Consider the following 20,123-nt stretch of genomic DNA (forward strand, 5'->3'; position numbering starts at 1 on the left):
TTCTTCCAAGGCAAGAGATCGTGTTCCGGAAGGCTCAGCTTTGAGCGTCATGAACATTAGCCCTCAGTCCTTGCATCCCAGTCCAATGCAGAGCCACTTAAAGCAAGCAGGTGTGTCTGTTTCCATAGTGTGGTGGTTCCAGTACAATGCATAGCCACATGAAGCAAGCCGGCAAGTGTGTCTGTTTGTGTAGTGTAGTGGTTATCATGCGCACCTCACATGCAAAAGGTCCCTGGTTCGAAGCCAAGCAAATTCAGCAAGTCGCTGGGCTTTTTCCCAGTATTTGCATTTCCTGACTCAGCTGACAGGCAAGCTGAGATAAAAGAGACTGTGTCTATCCCTCACCATCGTGAGGTACTACGCTCCTGGGGCATCTGTCACAGCTCACCAAGAGGAGTTGCGCCAGCTTACGGCAGTCAGTTGCTCACTGTTTGACCTTTGCATTGAAGCCTGAGCCTACCGCATTCAAGCCAGCCAAGGAAGGAAGGTATGAGAGCGAAAATAGCTTTCCTGCCCTCACCAAGAACACACACCTTGAGCAAATAAGGTGCCAGACTTACAAGGCCCAATCGCCAACGGAGCATCACTTTTAGTGACGCCCCGGTGGCACTATGCACTGCGCGGTATTTACAAGATGGCGTTCAGCCACTTTTTGTGGCTTAACACCACCTTGTAAATACGGCACCTTAGCATTCAGCGCTTTCCCTGGAAGGGGCGTGCAATGGGTGTTGCTGTGAGTGTGCCACAGCAACACCATAGCATTTTCTTTTTTTTTTTTTTTTAGGATTGAAGTAATTTTTTAAGTTTCAAAAGTTTTATTAAGAATATATAAGGCGGTACATACAGCATATAAACAAACTGTTTAGCTTTCAAAACATTGTTTTTGTTCGTTTACCACAATTATTTCCATTGTAAGCATATATACATGTACTGTCAGGTAAGTAAAAATTCCCAGTTGCATAGTTGAGTTGTGTACCCTTATTTTGAAGAAGAGTGGAAAACAGGAGGGGGGGGTGGTAAGGGGAGGGGGAGCGAGGATAGGGTTGTGTAGGAGGGGTTGGTCTTGGTATAGGGGAGAGACAAAATAGTCATATGAAATGGGGAGGGGGAGATAAGGGAAAGAAAGAGGGAGAAAGAGGAAGGGTAATCACGGGGGAGTGTAGAATGAAGAGACTCGAGGTAGGCAGGGGGTCTTTGTATCCTGAGACTAGCTTGTTCAGGCCTAAGAGTAGATCGTTCTGTACTTCTCCGTCTGTAGCAAGTTATTATCTAGGGGTAGATGATATGTATGATAGATATGGTAAGGTCGGTTAGAGAGTGTCTACGTCTTATATGAGTTGATTTCTCAGTCCTTGTTTGTGTTAGGAAGCGACTTGTATTTCTATGTTGGGTAGTTCAGGGTCTCGGGCATGTGACAAAATTAGAGGCCTGTGGATTGATAGAGAGAGAGAAACAAGAGAGAGAGAAGAGAGGATAGCGTAGCTAGGGAGAGAGAGAGGGGGCAGTAGGAGATTAAATGTGTTTTCGGAGTCTAGGATTCTCAGTGGGTGATTGGTAATTAATATTCCCTAATCATTGATCATTGAACATTGATCATCCGTTGGTCATTCACCAGCCGCTTCATGGTCTCTTCAAGAATGGGCGCCAGACCTCCTCAAATTGTTCTGCTTGGTCCTGTAGGTTATAAATCACTCGTTCATGGGTAGCCGTTTGATACATGGCCGTTATCCATTCCATGGGTGTGGGGGCAATGCTAGATCTCCAGTGCCGGAGTATGCATATTTTGGCCGTGGCTAGCGCCGTGTGGGTTAATCGTTTATGTGCCCGCGATAGGGAGGGATACGGGCGAATGTCATGTAGGATGATAAATGCTGGTGGGGTCGGTTTTGGTATCTGTATGAAGTCCGATAAGGCGAGGCGTACCACGTCCCATAGTGACTGTACCGTGGGGCAGTGGCATAAAATATGAAGTTGATCGCAATATGGCTCTGTGCATCTCCAACAGTTCGCGTGAGGTATCAGCCCTGCCCTGAAGAGTTTAACGGGGGTCCAGTACCATCCCTGAAGGATTTTAAATAGGCAAAATTTCAGGCGTGCTTCACGTACGCCCTTGTCAAGGGCTTCTAGTATGTCTGGCCATTCTTCGTCCGTGTAGGTTATCTCTAGTATGTCCTGCCACTTTAAGCGTAGTCGTTCAAGTAAAGGCTGAGAGTAAAGGTGGTTAGTTAATTCGGCATAGAGGCCAGCCAAGACGCCTTTTTGTCGGCCCCATTTCTGAAGATAGGTGACGATGGGTGAGGTTTAGAGCAGCCACGGGGGGGTTCCTAATGTTCTCCGCATACAGTGTTTGAGCTGTAGATATCGCCACTCCTGGTTACTTTGGATACTGAATTCTTCCTGGAGGGAGGCGAATGTGCGGAAGCTATCTCCATCTATTATGTGAGATATATTGTGGATACCTGCCTCGGACCATTGGGGCCATCTGAGAATAGTCCCTCCTATTTTAATGCTTTTATTCCCTGCTATGGGAGCCTGAGTATGCAGGGAGGGGTGTACTCCTAGTAGTCGATGGGCTCTGTACCACGCTGTGTTTGTAGCCTTGAGGATGGGGTTAGTTAAGGGAACGTGGTCGGCGTATGTTCCTCCCATCTCCGTATACTGTCCATATAGGAGTTTCTCTGTGATCACCCATTGCGGTGGATCGGCTATATCCGGAAGCGTATATATTAGCTGTGAGAGTTGTAGGGCCAGAGAGTATTGTTCTACCGAGGGTAGTCCTAATCCTCCGTAGAGCCGTCGTGCCAGTATTATTGCAGGTTTCAGTCTTGGGCGTGAGGAGCCCCAGACGAAGGCCCTTATGGATGCGTCTATTAATCGGAGTGAGGAAAGAGGTATCTGTAGGGGAAGCATGCCTAACACGTATGTGAAGCGTGGTAAGGTGACCATTCTGACCGCCTGTGTCCTGCCCCACATGGACAGGCCTAGTAGGGACCATTTGGCAAAGTCTTGTTTCATTTTAGATATAAGGGGGTCTATGTTGTCCCTGACCATATATTCTAGACCTCTGTTAATAAACGTTCCTAAATATTTAAGGCGGGTCGGGGTCCATTTGAATTGAAGGCCATGTATCGCTGCCCTCGTCGTTATGCGGGATAATGGGAGTGCCTCACTTTTATCCCAGTTTACCCGATATCCGGATAGGGATGCAAAGTCTTCTATAGTGGAAAGTAATGCTGGGAGCGAGGTTTCTAGATCGGACATTGTTAACAGAATGTCGTCTGCGTAGAGATATATTTTGGATATGCCCCCGGTGATATGGATCCCTTTTATTTGGTGAGAATTTCGTATGGTGGCAGCTAGGGGTTCCATGGCCAATAAAAATAGAAGTGGTGACAAAGGGCATCCATGGCGTGTGCCCCTTCCGATAGGGAATGGGTCTGACATGATGCCCCCACAGTTAACCTGTGCTGTGGGGTGGTCATATAATAAACGTACTTTAGAGATAAATTGTTCCCCCAGGCCAAAATGCTTCATGGTTGTGAATAGGTAGGGCCACTCAATGCGGTCGAATGCTTTCTCCGCGTCTAGGGACAGGGCTAGGGCTTCGTCAGGTAATTGTATGGATTCTAACAGTGTATGGCAAAGAGTTCGCATATGATTTCTGGAGGTACGGCCTGGTACAAATCCAACTTGGGTATTGTGAATCAATGATGGTATCACCTTGCGGAGCCGCGCTGCTAGAACACTGGCTAGGAGTTTGACATCCCCATTCAAAAGGGAGATAGGACGGTAACTGCCGCAAAGAAGGGGGTCTCTCCCTGGCTTAGGCAAGATGACAATCGTGGCTTTATTGGATAGAGCGCCCAGGGAGCCTTCTTGACATGCTTCCGTCAGTGCTTCATGTACTGCGGTTATTGCCTCCTCCCCAGCCCATTTATAGAATTCCGCAGGGAATCCGTCCTCTCCTGGTGATTTATGGTAGGGGAGGCTTGTTATAACTTGGGTTATCTCTTCTTTGCTTATGTTACCGTCCAAGAGGGCCCTGCCTGCCTCAGACAGACGGGGTAGATTGGCCGCGGCAAGAAATGTCTCCATTTGTGTTTGATTTGTTGTTGTTTCAGGAGTGTACAAATGTCGGTAGTACTTGGCGAACTCGTTTACAATGTCTTGTGGGCGAGTTAGCACTGCTCCTGAAGAAGATGTTATGGCCGCAATGGCAGAGGCTGCCTCTCTTTGTCGGAGCTGCGCCGCTAGGAGGCGACCTGCTTTTTCCCCTTGTTCGTAATGGCGGCCTCGCAATTTTTGCAGTGCGTATTCCGCCTGAGATGTATAGAGTTCATTGTGTGCCATGCGGGCCTGTTCTAAGGCGTGTCGCAGCCTAGGGGATGGTTGGGCGGTATATTGTTTAGTGAGGTCCTGTATCGTGGTCTCTAAGGTGGTTTGGCGGGCTATTCTGTCTTTGTTGGCCAGTGCTGCATCTCGCATCATATTCCCTCTTAGGGTTGCTTTTGCTGCCGCCCTTAGGATCCTTTTTGAGGATACAGTGCCTGAATTCTCGGCCATGTATGTGGTTACATGAGCTTTTAATTGTTCCTTCCCTTGTGGAGAGCGATATCTGTGTACAACCAGTCGCCATGGTTTACGACCAGAGAAGGAGAGTCCCACCTGGATCCGGATTAGTATTGGGGAGTGATCTGAGAGCCCGCTGTCTAGGATACAGGTGTCTTGTATATGAGGGATTACAGTGTGTGATACTAAGAAATAATCCAGACGCGATTGGGTGCCATGGACGGTGGATAAGAAAGTATATTCTTTATCTTTCGGGTGTTGTATTCTCCAGCAGTCCACCAGACCGACGTCAGTGGTCAGGTCTGTCAGAAGCGCTCTGTCGTGATTGTTACATACATCGACAGGGCCTGTCCTATCCATTATGGCGTCTTGGACGAGATTCCAGTCTCCCCCAATTATGTATCGAGTAGTTCCAATTTCTGTCAGGAGGCGATTTAGCTGTAGAAGGAATGGGCGTTTTGGGCCGGTTGGTGCGTAAACGGATCCCACGCATAAAACAGTGTCCCCTAGTTTTAATTTAGCAAATATATACCTTCCTTCCGTATCATTCCAGGTTTTAATGATAGTGACCGGGAGGGATTTACGCACTAGTATCGCCACTCCACATTTGCGGGGTCCGTTACTTCCAGATTCCTGACTCGTTGGACGGCAGCTGAAGGCAACCCTCCCTACCCAATCCCGTTTAAGTTTACTGGATTCCAGAGTGTCAAGGTGAGTCTCTTGAATCAGAGCTATATCTGTTTTTTTGGATTGAAGATAGGACAGTATCTTTTTCCGCTTAACATAGCTCGTCATGCCGTGTACATTCCAAGAGAGTATGCGTAATGGTCGCGTCGCTTGAGGGTGGGGCTTCGACATATTGGCTAATTGTGAGTAAGTAAGTAAGCACCCTCGATCCAGGGTTGGTGTTGGTGGGGGGGGGAGGGAGGGTGGGAGATATTGACTTAGTAGTTAGAGTGGGAGTTGTGTTTCGATATGATACGGTGTTTTATTTTATTTTGTTTTATACGGGGGTTAGTAGCTGGTGGAGGCCAAGGGAATCCTCTGGAGAAGAAAGAGAAGAGAGAGGAGAGGGTGAAGGAAGAGAGGTAATGTAAGTAGGACGAGAGCCAGATGGAGGGGAAATATGAGGGAAAAAGAAGGCAAGGAGAAATGAGAGGGAGAAGAAAAGATGGAGAAGGGGGGGAAGGGATGGATGCGTGTGCTGAAGTTGAGATTGAGAGTATAGCAAGAGAGCGTGCAATTTGGGGGAAGAAGTGGAGAAGGGTAGGGATGAGGGAGGTTAGGAGTCCAACCTCCTTCGTTCGTTAGGTCTGTAAACGGCGGGACCGATTTCTCTCGGAGCTCTCCTGCCGTCGGGCGGTCTCGATTGGGGGGGGCGAAGGGGGGAAACAGCAGACAGCCAGTCATCGATATGTCGGTGATAAGGAGGGGTGGGGGGGGGCACACAGCAGTGCTTATGTTTATGTATCGGGAAGTGGGTCTGTTCATCGGTGGTTAGTGTCTAGTGTATTAGTTATATAACTAAAGTGTATATTGGCAGAAGTAATGATCGGTTAATAACTATAGTACCTGAGCGGCACTGGAGAGGAGGAAGGGGGGTGTCGGGTGTTGATGGGGTATGGTGTTTAGGATGTTGTGCCTAGTACTTGATGTTGTATGATATCGTAGGGTGTTTAGGAGTTCATAAGATAGGGTCGTAAATTAAAGTAGGGACTGGGCAGACAGAAAGACCGAGACCGGCTGGCGAGGGGAGGGGGGGCAGGGCAGAGGAGGGGGGGGAGAGAGCTCAAACAGAGTATTATAGTTCTCGCGTATGCATGGGTACATAAAGATACCAATATACAGTATAATATAATACTTCCTGAGCATTTCTTTTCAACTATAACACTGCCTCGTCTCGTCTCGCCTTACAACTGTTCAATGACATATTAGGTTGATCGACATAACATATCCTGGCATCTTATCACATTATCATGTTAGGAGCAATTATGCCAAACGTCTCTCTATTAATCGTAGGATAGGTAATGAGTGTAGCTGAGCCCCGGGTTACGCGAGGATAGTGCGTTTCTCATCCTATTACTAGCTCCTTGCCGTGTATTATTACATCATAATACTGACCTACTAAGGTCTTACTTGGTATGTGCCAAGATCATAGTCGTTCTGTTGTTGATGATAATTTAAGATAGTAATAATGATTGGGATGGGGGTAGGTACGAACATCTGGGGAAAAGAATAGCTAATAGTTTATAATTTACATTGTGATGTTATAATGTGGTGTGGAGTGGCAGTGTAGAATGTCATAATATTTCGCTTTGTTATGCGTTATTATGTTGTATTATGTCCTCGTGTTCTATTTTTTTTTTTTTTTCCCCCAGTTTCTTATTGTAGAATAAGGTAAAGTCAAGTAGTGGGAGCTTTGATATGTTTCAGGTTATATCGTATTGTGTGTCCCTGTATTGGAATTAATTTATCTTTGCGTGGTCTAGTCCCATCCCTTGGGGTGATAATGGGGGCTAAACTGTTCTAATGTCGGCGCTGGTCGAGTGTGGTGTGTATTAAGAAAGTTTCACATACTTTGTTGTTTACTACCATGAGATACTTTGTAGTGTGTGGAATGTAAGGTAAGTTCCATGATAGTTAATTAGTGTTTATTTTTTGTTATCTGTTTAATGCCCCTGTTACCTTGTTACCTTGTTATAGGGTTATAGGGTCGGGACCGGGCCCTTATTCAACATACAGTGAGTTGGTGGGGTCTGATCCCTGTTCTAGTAATCATCATCTGTTGTGTACTGAGGGCAAATAACGATTTACTGGTAGTTTCCATTATAGGGTCTCGGCTCTAGTCATAAAGAGCATAGATTTTTCATGTATCTGGTTTTAACATTGATACTAGCAGTCTTAGACAATTACAATAGTAATACACATATGATCTGGAAAGGTACTCATCCTTCCGCGGAGTCTATAGTTGTTATTTTCGACTCTCTGGCGATAGTCCCATAAGTCGTCTTGTCGCGTTACCTTCTCAAGAAGACCCAGTTGTAGGCTTTAAAGGAGAGCGGGATTTGTCTCTTTCCGATAATTGGGTGTGGGTTACTACTGCGTGTAAAATCTGACCCCTGTCATCATATGATCTAGTTAGTCTCTCCATGTCTCTACCTCTATGACTGGCTCCGGTGTCGTGTAGAGCCGTCTTCACCTTTTCTATTCCCGAGTGGGGGGTTTCGGCCCTATCACTGCCTCCTACAATGTCATGCTCACTGTCTGTGTTGTAAGAGTCCATAGGCTGGGATTGGAAAGAGTCAAGGAAGAGTCTCAATTCGTCGGGGTTATAAAAGTCCTTAGATACTCCATTTTTTGTAACCCACATTCTTGCAGGGTCAAAGAGACCGTATTTCATCTCTAGTTTGCGAAGCCGGGGTCGTAGGGCTAGGAAAGCCTTTCTACGTTCGTTGGTTTCATTGGAGTAATCGGCGGTTATTCGGATCGCATGCTGGTCTATTCGGAAAGGGCGTGGTTGCGTGCTACTTGGAGTATTTGTCGGGTTTGATTATGCCGCAGCAAGCATGCGATGATTGGGCGGGGCCTTGAGGAGTTGTCAGAGCGTTTTGGGCCCATCCTGTGTGCCCGTTGGAATTCTACCGGCGGGTCAAAGTCCAATGAAATCATTTTTGGAAGAGTGGAGGTCAGAAAAGTCTGCATATTCGAGCCTTCTTCGTTTTCCGGGAGCCCAAGTATGCGGATATTGTCTCTCCGGCTCCTGTCCTCCATGTCCGTTAGTTTGCTCCTAAGGTAGATGAAGTCTTGTTCTCGCACCTGAGACGTGTTGATCTGCGTCTCTAGTGATCCCATGCGTTGTTCTAGCCCTGTCACTCTAGATTGAAAGCCGGCAATGTCAGATCGCATGGATTTGGTTTCTAGTGTCAATGAAGTTATAGAGGCGTCCATCCCCTCTATGCGGCGGCTGACGGTGGTGATCTCTTGTAGTATCCTGTCCATAGTCGTGGATTGATCTTTATCAGGCATCGTGGTGGACTCGTTTAAAGGTGGCGATGTTTGAGGGTTTATCTTCGTGGGGGTTAGGCGTTTGTGTTGTAGCGCTTCTGAGAATAATAGTTGTCGTGCAGGCTTGCTGACAGGTTTATGGTTCGGTTTGTTGCCGGGCATCGCCTCAATTGTCTACAGAGTCTGACCACGTGGGGCCCGAGATTCCCTCCGTAGATTCCGATAAGGATATAGATGTTCGGTGGCTTACACTGGTGTCAGTCCACTCCCTTCTCCTCTATCTCTGTTCTCTTGGCTCCCTCTGGCTCTCCTCATCTCCGGTGCCCCCCCAGTCGCTCACCCCTCTCGTCCCCTCGCCTCCACGTGCCTCCCGTCGTGCCGCTCTGCCCTCCTCAGTATTAGTTGTCTGGAGGGGGGGGGAGAAAGTTTATTATCTCAGCGGGAGGGTTTTTGTTGTCCCTCTGTGATGGAAAAGAGGGGAGAGGTCGTGCCTCTGCCTCCGGCGATGAAGAGATTCGATCCTACCTCTCTTTGGGTTTCTCTCCCGGCTGTCGAAGGGGCCGCACCCCTTTGCTGCGTCTTCCCGTCTCCCTGTGGGGGGGGGGAAGGTCCACGGGTGTTTGTTGGCGTTGTAGGGAGATGGATGCGGGTCGTCACGGCTCCCGCAGTCCCTGCGGCCTGTTCAGCTTGCTCCTTGCCGCTACGGGCACGCCGTCCGCGGTCTTCCGAAGACGCGACTCCGCCCCTTTCTCCAGGCCTTATCGGCCTGGGGCGAGTCGCGAGTTTCCTGCCTTGCGTCCCGCTCCTACGGGGTCCCCGGACATGGTTCCGTGTCGCCGCTGTTGTAGGGGTGGAGGGGCACCGAACCCGGTGTGTTGTCCGGCTGTCTTCTCGCCCCCGTCGCCCCTCCGGGACCGCCTCGGCGCGGAGCTCTCGCTCTAAGCGGCCATCTTGTTTCGTGGCCCGGCCACGCCCCCAACACCATAGCATTTTAATGCTGCTCCAGATTTAGGAGTTGTCGTAAATCTGCGTCAGCGCCAAAATCCAACGCCATCCCAGAGGTATCGTTAGAGTGGCGCACTGAGGAGAAATGTTTTCATTTCTCCTCGTTTTTTCTCTTTCAATGTGTGCTGCATTCTGCAGCACACATAGAAGTAAGAGCAAATCACCATTGAAGATTTTTCTTTTGGCCAGGAAGGTGTCCCTTCCTGCACAAAAACAATTTCCCCCTCAACGCAGTCATCCTTGTACCATGGTGCAAGAACGGCTGCGTTGGCGCTCAGCAGCTAATTTAGAGCTGGCGGAGGGGGAAGCACAGGGGTGCGCTGTATTCTACTAAATACGGCGCTTCCCTGCATTTTAAAAATGACGGAGCGTGGGGCTTGCAAATTTGGCACAGCGCCGCGCTCAGTCATTTTCTTGTAAATCTGGGACAAAATGTCTAAAGGATAGAGGCTTTTTATGTCATGTTCGATGACGACCATGCAAATGACTCTAGTCATACTGAAGAAGAGAGCACCATGTGGCGTTTCTTGCTTTGGGATGTAGTCTCCCACTCTCTGCCACCAACCCTCGGAGCAGGGTGGGAGCCATAGCGCTTCTGTGCCCAGGCTCATTGGTCTAGGGGTATGATTCTCGCTTCGGGTGCGAGAGGTCCCGGGTTCAAATCCCGGATGAGCCCATTTTAGCGGAAAACAATCAAATCCTGCTCAAAATACACAACCCCTCAACATTTCTCATTCCACACGAAGCATTGTTGCGCAAAACATATTTTTTGCCTCAGGCGAAAAATGGATTACAATGCCTTGGCTTCCTTCCTGCTTGCTCTCAGTGCGCCCTGTGTGATGATTTCACAGGCTTGCGTTCCTGGCATTTAGGCATCAGATATTTGTCTGTCTCTGCCCGCAGCTGTGACTTTTCAGGACGTCTGAGTGTATGCATGCTGGCTGACACCGCTGCAATTTTCACACTTACCCCTCGCATTCTGAGCAACTGCTGATCAAGTATAGAGGAAATCGGGCAAACATATGAGGGGAACTGTGCTCCTTCAGTCAAGCCAGCAAGCTTGTTTCTGTAGTGTAGTGGTTATCACATTTGCCTCACACGCAAAAGGTCCCCGATTCGACACTGGGCAGCAGTAGCTTTTGTGTTTGCTCACTAAAACCTCAGTCTCTCTCAATGCACACTGAGACAGAAATGACCTTTAAAAACTTGTGACCTGTGTAAAATGTGCTTTACTATTGCAGGACGATAAAAAGTTATCTGCATCCCTCGGTGGTCGTGCATGTGCCTTGTTTCTTGTTCTGTTTTTTTTTTTTTTCTTGGCCATGTTATATTGTGGGGCCTTTAAAGCTGTGACTTTGATAGGAACATTGCAAGCGGCAGCATCAACAAGTGCAGACTGAAGAGTCAGACCTGCACAATGTTTTGGCTGTCAGGATGGCCGAGTGGTCTAAGGTGCCAGACTCAAGAGAGCTTGATCTTCAGTGAAGCTGAGCCTTCTGGTATCTTCATGGAGGCGTGGGTTCAAATCCCACTCCTAACAGGTGTGTTTTCTTACCTTAAATCTTGCTCTGCTTGCACAGCCAGCTCCTCACACCACTATCTTTGGAAGCTGCTGTGGCATGTGAGGAGAAATCCACCAACCCATCGGCTGGGCCCTCAATCAAAATTCTGTGTATTACTGGAAGGGGCATCTCAGGCACACCTTCTGTTAGAGCTGCACTTTATGACAGTAACTACCATGCTGGTTTCTACTTAAGCAGTTGATTCTATCGTTTGAAGTGAGTCTCTCCTGCCACCTTTTGGGCAAAGAAGACACTGCCCCTGCAACAACACAGGCAGACAAGTTCAAACTGGGTTTCTTGGATAGGTGGGCTTAGCATATTGGCAATGGTGCCTCCTCGTGACTTGCAATTTACATGAAGAAGACAGAGAGGCAGCTGGGAGTAGGCAGTACCCATGAACCCCTGAACACTGTCTTGCGACTTGCACACAATTCTGAAATGAGGCGGGGGAAAGGAGGTGATTTCCCCATCAAGGGCCATTCCGGGAAATCAGCCACCCCGCGTCTCCCAGGTGAGTGTTTCAGGCCTATGAGCCACTACTATCAATCTCACCTGATCGAGCCTGATCGAGCGCTGAGTGAGCAAGTGTGCTTGAATCCAAGAGGCATGCTTCTCTGGCTCAAGAGCTAGCAGGCCCTTCAGTGCTTCTGGTCTGGAAGTCTAAGGTGCAAGGGTCCAGGACTTGCAGAGGGTTACAACTACCAGAAAGGGTCTGCTTTTCACATCAGTGCCCTAGTTCAGCTCACTGGCACAGGGCATCTTGACTACCTCTTTCCTTGCTAGAGACAAACAAAAAATCCTTGACAGAAAACATCAATTGCTATGGCACGCTTAGAGAGAGAGCCTCCAAATGGCCCTGATTTCCTGAAAGACGCTTCAGAAGATGTTTCAAATGCCTCTGCAGCAGCAGTCTAGTTGGTGTAGGGGTATGATTCTCGCTTCGGGTGTGAGAGGACCTTGGTTCAAATCCCAGACAAACCCTTACCTTTATAGGTTCAGTCTGTGTTTTAAACAGGAGTATTTCTGCTTTTCACTCTTGTAAGATGTCATGTTGCAATGCAATACATGCTTTATACCTGCGTTGAGACGGTTCAGCATCATGAAGGTATGCGAGATTTCTTTGCAACTGCTTTTCTGTGCTGGAGCAGCAGTGCTCATAGGAACATTAAACGCACAGTGCTTCTCCATGGTAATTTCGGGTACAGTTCTGAAATCACCTCTTGGAATGAAAGTGATGCCAGTTCCTTTCTTCCAAGCAAGAGATCGTGTTCCGGAAGGCTCACCTTTGAGCGTCATGAACATTGGCCCTCAGTCCTTGCATCCCAGTCCAATGCAGAGCCACATAAAGCAAGCAGGTGTGTCTGTTTCCATAGTGCGGTGGTTCCAGTACAATGCATAGCAACATGAAGCAAACCAGCAAGTGTGTCTGTTTGTGTAGTGTAGTGGTTATCATGCGCACCTCACATGCAAAAGGTCCCTGGTTCGAAGCCAAGCAAAAACAGCAAGTCGCTGGGCTTTTTCCCAGTATTTGCATTTCCTGACTCAGCTGACAGGCAAGCTGAGATAAAAGAGACTGTGTCTATCCCTCACCATCGTGAGGTACTACGCTCCTGGGGCATCTGTCACAGCTCACCAAGAGGAGTTGCGCCAGCTTACGTCAGTCAGTTGCTCACTGTTTGACCTTTGCATTGAAGCCTGAGCCTACCGCATTCAAGCCAGCCAAGGAAGGAAGGTATGAGAGCGAAAATAGCTTTCCTGCCCTCACCAAGAACACACACCTTGAGCAAATAAGGTGCCAGACTTACAAGGCCCAATCGCCAACGGAGCATCACTTTTAGTGACGCCCCATTGGCACTATGCACTGCGCGGTATTTACAAGATGGCGTTCAGCCACTTTTTGTGGCTTAACACCACCTTGTAAATACGGCACCTTAGCATTCAGCGCTTTCCCTGGAAGGGGCGTGCAATGGGTGTTGCTGTGAGTGTGCCACAGCAACACCATAGCATTTTGATGCTGCGCCAGATTTAGGAGTTGTCGTAAATCTGCGTCAGCGCCAAAATCCAACGCCATCCCAGGGGTATCGTTAGAGTGGCGCACTGAGGAGAAATGTTTTCATTTCTCCTCGTTTTTTCTCTTTCTATGTGTGCTGCATTCTGCAGCACACTTAGAAGTAAGAGCAAATCACCATTGAAGATTTTTCTTTGGGCCAGGAAGGTGTCCCTTCCTGCACAAAAACAATTTCCCCCTCAACGCAGTCATCCTTGTACCATGGTGCAAGAACGGCTGCGTTGGCGCTCAGCAGCTAATTTAGAGCTGGCGCAGGGGGAAGCACAGGGGTGCGCTGTATTCTACTAAATACGGTGCTTCCCTGCATTTTGAAAATGACGGAGCGTGGGGCTTGCAAATTTGGCACAGCGTCACGCTCAGTCATTTTCTTGTAAATCTGGGACAAAATGTCTAAAGGATAGAGGCTTTTTATGTCATGTTCGATGACGACCATAAAAATGACTCTAGTCATACTGCAGAAGAGAGCACCATGTGGCGTTTCTTGCTTTGGGATGTAGTCTCCCACTCTCTGCCACCAACCCTCGGAGCAGGGTGGGAGCCGTAGCGCTTCTGTGCCCAGGCTCGTTGGTCTAGGGGTATGATTCTCGCTTCGGGTGCGAGAGGTCCCGGGTTCAAATCCCGGACGAGCCCATTTTAGCGGAAAACAATCAAATCCTGCTCAAAATACACAACCCCTCAACATTTCTCATTCCACTCGAAGCATTGTTGCGCAAAACATATTTTTTGCCTCAGGCGAAAAATGGATTACAATGCCTTGGCTTCCTTCCTGCTTGCTCTCAGTGCGCCCTGTGTGATGATTTCACAGGCTTGCGTTCCTGGCATTTAGGCATCAGATATTTGTCTGTCTCTGCCCGCAGCTGTGACTTTTCAGGACGTCTGAGTGTATGCATGCTGGCTGACCGCTGCAATTTTCACACTTACCCCTCGCATTCTGAGCAACTGCTGATCAAGTATAGAGGAAATCGGGCAAACATATGAGGGGAACTGTGCTCCTTCAGTCAAGCCAGCAAGCTTGTTTCTGTAGTGTAGTGGTTATCACATTTGCCTCACACGCAAAAGGTCCCCGGTTCGACACTGGGCAGCAGTAGCTTTTGTGTTTGCTCACTAAAACCTCAGTCTCTCTCAATGCACACTTAGACAGAAATGACCTTTAAAAACTTGTGACCTGTGTAAAATGTGCTTTACTATTGCAGGACGATAAAAAGTTATCTGCATCCCTCGGTGGTCGTGCTTGTGCCTTGTTTCTTGTTCAGTTTTTTTTTTTTTCTTGGCCATGTTATATTGTGGGGCCTTTAAAGCTGTGACTTTGATAGGAACATTGCAAGCGGCAGCATCAACAAGTGCAGACTGAAGAGTCAGACCTGCATAATGTTTTGGCTGTCAGGATGGCCGAGTGGTCTAAGGTGCCAGACTCAAGAGAGCTTGATCTTCAGTGAAGCTGAGCCTTCTGGTCTCTTCATGGAGGCGTGGGTTCAAATCCCACTCCTAACAGGTGTGTTTTCTTCCCTTAAATCTTGCTCTGCTTGCAGAGCCAGCTCCTCACACCACTATCTTTGGAAGCTGCTGTGGCATGTGAGGAGAAATCCACCAACCCATCGGCTGGGCCCTCAATCAAAATTCTGTGTATTACTGGAAGGGGCATCTCAGGCACACCTTCTGTTAGAGCTGCACTTTATGACAGTAACTACCATGCTGGTTTCTACTTAAGCAGTTGATTCTATCGTTTGAAGTGAGTCTCTCCTGCCACCTTTTGGGCAAAGAAGACACTGCCCCTGCAACAACACAGGCAGACAAGCTCAAACTGGGTTTCTTGGTTAGGTGGGCGGAGCATATTGGCAATGGTGCCTCCTCGTGACTTGCAATTTACATGAAGAAGACAGAGAGGCAGCTGGGATTAGGCAGTACCCATGAACCCCTGAACACTGTCTTGCGACTTGCACACAATTCTGAAATGAGGCGGGGGAAAGGAGGTGATTTCCCCATCAAGGGCCATTCCGGGAAATCAGCCACCCGCGTCTCCCAGGTGAGTGTTTCAGGCCTATGAGCCACTACTATAAATCTCACCTGATCGAGCGCTGAGCGAGCAAGTGTGCTTGAATCCAAGAGGCATGCTTCTCTGGCTCAAGAGCTAGCAGGCCCTTCAGTGCTTCTGGTCTGGAAGTCTAAGGTGCAAGGGTCCAGGACTTGCAGAGGGTTACAACTATCAGAAAGGGTCTGCTTTTCACGTCAGTGCCCTAGTTCAGCTCACTGGCACAGGGCATCTTGACTACCTCTTTCCTTGCTAGAGTCACACAAAAAATCCTTGTCAGAAAACATCAATTGCTATGGCACGCTTAGAGAGAGAGCCTCCGAATGGCCCTGCTTTTCTGAAAGACGCTTCAGAAGATGTTTCAAATGCCTCTGCAGCAGCAGTCTAGTTGGTATAGGGGTATGATTCTCGCTTCGGGTGTGAGAGGACCTTGGTTCAAATCCCTGACAAACCCTTACCTTTATAGGTTTAGTCTGTGTTTTAAACAGGAGTATTTCTGCTTTTCACTCTTGTAAGATGTCATGTTGCAATGCAATACATGCTTTATACCTGCGTTGAGACGGTTCAGCATCATGAAGGTATGCAAGATTTCTTTGCAACTGCTTTTCTGTGCTGGAGCAGCAGTGCTCATAGGAACATTAAATGCACAGTGCTTCTCCATGGTAATTTCGGGTCCAGTTCTGAAATCACCTCTTGGAATGAAAGTGATGACAGTTCCTTTCTTCCAAGGCAAGAGATCGTGTTCCGGAAGGCTCAGCTTTGAGCGTCATGAACATTGGCCCTCAGTCCTTGCATCCCAGTCCAATGCAGAGCCACATAAAGCAAGCAGGTGTGTCTGTTTCCATAGTGTGGTGGTTGCAGTACAATGCATAGCCACATGAAGCAAGCCGGCAAGTGTGTCTGTTTGTGTAGTGTAGTGGTTATCATGCGCACCTCACATGCAAAAGGTCCCTGGTTCGAAGCCAAGCAAATACAGCAAGTCACTGGGCTTTTTCCCAGTATTTGCATTTCCTGACTCAGCTGACAGGCAAGCTGAGATAAAAGAGACTGTCTATCCCTCACCATCGTGAGGTACTACGCTCCTGGGGCATCTGTCACAGCTCACCAAGAGGAGTTGCCCCAGCTTACGTCAGTCAGTTGCTCACTGTTTGACCTTTGCATTGAAGCCTGAGCCTACCGCATTCAAGCCAGCCAAGGAAGGAAGGTATGAGAGCGAAAATAGCTTTCCTGCCCTCACCAAGAACACACACCTTGAGCAAATAAGGTGCCAGACTTACAAGGTCCAATCGCCAACGGAGCATCACTTTTAGTGACGCCCCGGTGGCACTATGCACTGCGCGGTATTTACAAGATGGCGTTCAGCCACTTTTTGTGGCTTAACACCACCTTGTAAATACGGCACCTTAGCATTCAGTGCTTTCCCTGGAAGGGGCATGCAATGGGTGTTGCTGTGAGTGTGCAACAGCAACACCATAGCATTTTGATGCTGCTCCAGATTTAGGAGTTGTCGTAAATCTGCGTCAGCGCCAAAATCCAACGCCATCCCAGGGGTATCGTTAGAGTGGCGCACTGAGGAGAAATGTTTTCATTTCTCCTCGTTTTTTCTCTTTCTATGTGTGCTGCATTCTGCAGCACACATAGAAGTAAGAGCAAATCACCATTGAAGATTTTTCTTTTGGCCAGGAAGGTGTCCCTTCCTGCACAAAAACAATTTCCCCCTCAACGCAGTCATCCTTGTACCATGGTGCAAGAACGGCTGCCTTGGCGCTCAGCAGCTAATTTAGAGCTGGCGCAGGGGGAAGCACAGGGGTGCGCTGTATTCTACTAAATACGGCGCTTCCCTGCATTTTGAAAATGACGGAGCGTGGGGCTTGCAAATTGGGCACAGCGTCGCGCTCAGTCATTTTCTTGTAAATCTGGGACAAAATGTCTAAAGTATAGAGGCTTTTTATGTCATGTTCGATGACGACCGTGCAAATGACTCTAGTCATACTGCAGAAGAGAGCACCATGTGGCGTTTCTTGCTTTGGGATGTAGTCTCCCACTCTCTGCCACCAACCCTCGGAGCAGGGTGGGAGCCGTAGTGCTTCTGTGCCCAGGCTCGTTGGTCTAGGGGTATGATTCTCGCTTCGGGTGCGAGAGTTCCCGGGTTAAAATCCCGAACGAGCCCATTTTTGCGGAAAACAATAAAATCCTGCTCAAAATACACAACCCCACAACATTTCTCATTCCACTCGAAGCATTGTTGCGCAAAACATATTTTTTGCCTCAGGCGAAAAATGGATTACAATGCCTTGGCTTCCTTCCTGCTTGCTCTCAGTGCGCCCTGTGTGATAATTTCACAGGCTTGCGTTCCTGGCATTTAGGCATCAGATATTTGTCTGTCTCTGCCCGCAGCTGTGACTTTTCAGGACGTCTGAGTGTATGCATGCTGGCTGACACCGCTGCAATTTTCACACTTACCCCTCGCATTCTGAGCAACTGCTGATCAAGTATAGAGGAAATCGGGCAAACATATGAGGGGAACTGTGCTCCTTCAGTCAAGCCAGCAAGCTTGTTTCTGTAGTCTAGTGGTTATCACATTTGCCTCACACGCAAAAGGTCCCCGGTTCGACACTGGGCAGCAGTAGCTTTTGTGTTTGCTCACTAAAACCTCAGTCTCTCTCAATGCACACTTAGACAGAAATGACCTTTAAAAACTTGTGACCTGTGTAAAATGTGCTTTACTATTGCAGGACGATAAAAAGTTATCTGCATCCCTCGGTGGTCGTGCATGTGCCTTGTTTCTTGTTCTGTTTTTTTTTTTTCTTGGCCATGTTATATTGTGGGGCCTTTAAAGCTGTGACTTTGATAGGAACATTGCAAGCGGCAGCATCAACAAGTGCAGACTGAAGAGTCAGACCTGCATAATGTTTTGGCTGTCATTATGGCCGAGTGGTCGAAGGTGCCAGACTCAAGAGAGCTTGATCTTCAGTTAAGCTGAGCCTTCTGGTCTCTTCATGGAGGCGTGGGTTCAAATCCCACTTCTAACAGGTGTGTTTTCTTCCCTTAAATCTTGCTCTGCTTGCACAGCCAGCTCCTCACACCACTATCTTTGGAAGCTGCTGTGGCATGTGAGGAGAAATCCACCAACCCATCGGCTGGGCCCTCAATCAAAATTCTGTGTATTACTGGAAGGGGCATCTCAGGCACACCTTCTGTTAGAGCTGCACTTTATGACAGTAACTACCATGCTGGTTTCTACTTAAGCAGTTGATTCTATCATTTGAAGTGAGTCTCTCCTGCCACCTTTTGGGCAAAGAAGACACTGCCCCTGCAACAACACAGGCAGACAAGCTCAAACTGGGTTTCTTGGTTAGGTGGGCGGAGCATATTGGCAATGGTGCCTCCTCGTGACTTGCAATTTACATGAAGAAGACAGAGAGGCAGCTGGGAGTAGGCAGTACCCATGAACCCCTGAACACTGTCTTGCGACTTGCACACAATTCTGAAATGAGGCGGGGGAAAGGAGGTGATTTCCCCATCAAGGGCCATTCCGGGAAATCAGCCACCCCGCGTCTCTCAGGTGAGTGTTTCAGGCCTATGAGCCACTACTATAAATCTCGCCTGATTGAGCGCTGAGCGAGCAAGTGTGCTTGAATCCAAGAGGCATGCTTCTCTGGCTCAAGAGTTAGCAGGCCCTTCAGTGCTTCTGGTCTGGAAGTCTAAGGTGCAAAGGTCCAGGACTTGCAGAGGGTTACAACTACCAGCAAGGGTCTGCTTTTCACATCAGTGCCCTAGTTCAGCTCACTGGCACAGGGCATCTTGACTACCTCTTTCCTTGCTAGAGACAAACAAAAAATCCTTGACAGAAAACATCAATTGCTATGGCACGCTTAGAGAGAGAGCCTCCGAAAGGCCCTGCTTTTCTGAAAGACGCTTCAGAAGATGTTTCAAATGCCTCTGCAGCAGCAGTCTAGTTGGTATAGGGGTATGATTCTCGCTTCGGGTGTGAGAGGACCTTGGTTCAAATCCCAGACAAACCCTTACCTTTATAGGTTCAGTCTGTGGTTTAAACTGGAGTATTTCTGCTTTTCACTCTTGTAAGATGTCATGTTGCAATGCAATACATGCTTTATACCTGCGTTGAGACGGTTCAGCATCATGAAGGTATGCAAGATTTCTTTGCAACTGCTTTTCTGTGCTGGAGCAGCAGTGCTCATAGGAACATTAAATGCACAGTGCTTCTCCATGGTAATTTCGGGTCCAGTTCTGAAATCACCTCTTGGAATGAAAGTGATGCCAGTTCCTTTCTTCCAAGGCAAGAGATCGTGTTCCGGAAGGCTCAGCTTTGAGCGTCATGAACATTGGCCCTCAGTCCTTGCATCCCAGTCCAATGCAGAGCCACATAAAGCAAGCAGGTGTGTCTGTTTCCATAGTGTGGTGGTTGCAGTACAATGCATAGCCACATGAAACAAGCCGGCAAGTGTGTCTGTTTGTGTAGTGTAGTGGTTATCATGCGCACCTCACATGCAAAAGGTCCCTGGTTCGAAACCAAGCAAATACAGCAAGTCGCTGGGCTTTTTCCCAGTATTTGCATTTCCTGACTCAGCTGACAGGCAAGCTGAGATAAAAGAGACTGTGTCTATCCCTCACCATCGTGAGGTACTACGCTCCTGGGGCATCTGTCACAGCTCACCAAGAGGAGTTGCCCCAGCTTACGTCAGTCAGTTGCTCACTGTTTGACCTTTGCATTGAAGCCTGAGCCTACCGCATTCAAGCCAGCCAAGGAAGGAAGGTATGAGAGCGAAAATAGCTTTCCTGCCCTCACCAAGAACACACACCTTGAGCAAATAAGGTGCCAGACTTACAAGGCCCAATCGCCAACGGAGCATCACTTTTAGTG

At 48.3% G+C, this 20,123-nt stretch overlaps 2 non-coding genes across 2 annotated transcripts; both read left to right on the plus strand.

The window, feature by feature from the left end:
* Nucleotides 1–10,183: 10,183 nt before the first annotated feature.
* Nucleotides 10,184–10,255, plus strand: TRNAP-CGG (transfer RNA proline (anticodon CGG)). The gene has a single exon. It is a non-coding gene; the product is annotated as a tRNA-Pro (tRNA).
* Nucleotides 10,256–13,767: 3,512 nt separating this feature from the next.
* On the plus strand, nucleotides 13,768–13,839 carry TRNAP-CGG (transfer RNA proline (anticodon CGG)). The gene has a single exon. It is a non-coding gene; the product is annotated as a tRNA-Pro (tRNA).
* The last annotated feature ends 6,284 nt before the right edge of the window (nucleotides 13,840–20,123 follow it).

Source organism: Pleurodeles waltl, unplaced genomic scaffold (genome assembly GCF_031143425.1).
Source record: "Pleurodeles waltl isolate 20211129_DDA unplaced genomic scaffold, aPleWal1.hap1.20221129 scaffold_91, whole genome shotgun sequence".
Taxonomy (NCBI): Eukaryota; Metazoa; Chordata; class Amphibia; order Caudata; family Salamandridae; genus Pleurodeles; species Pleurodeles waltl.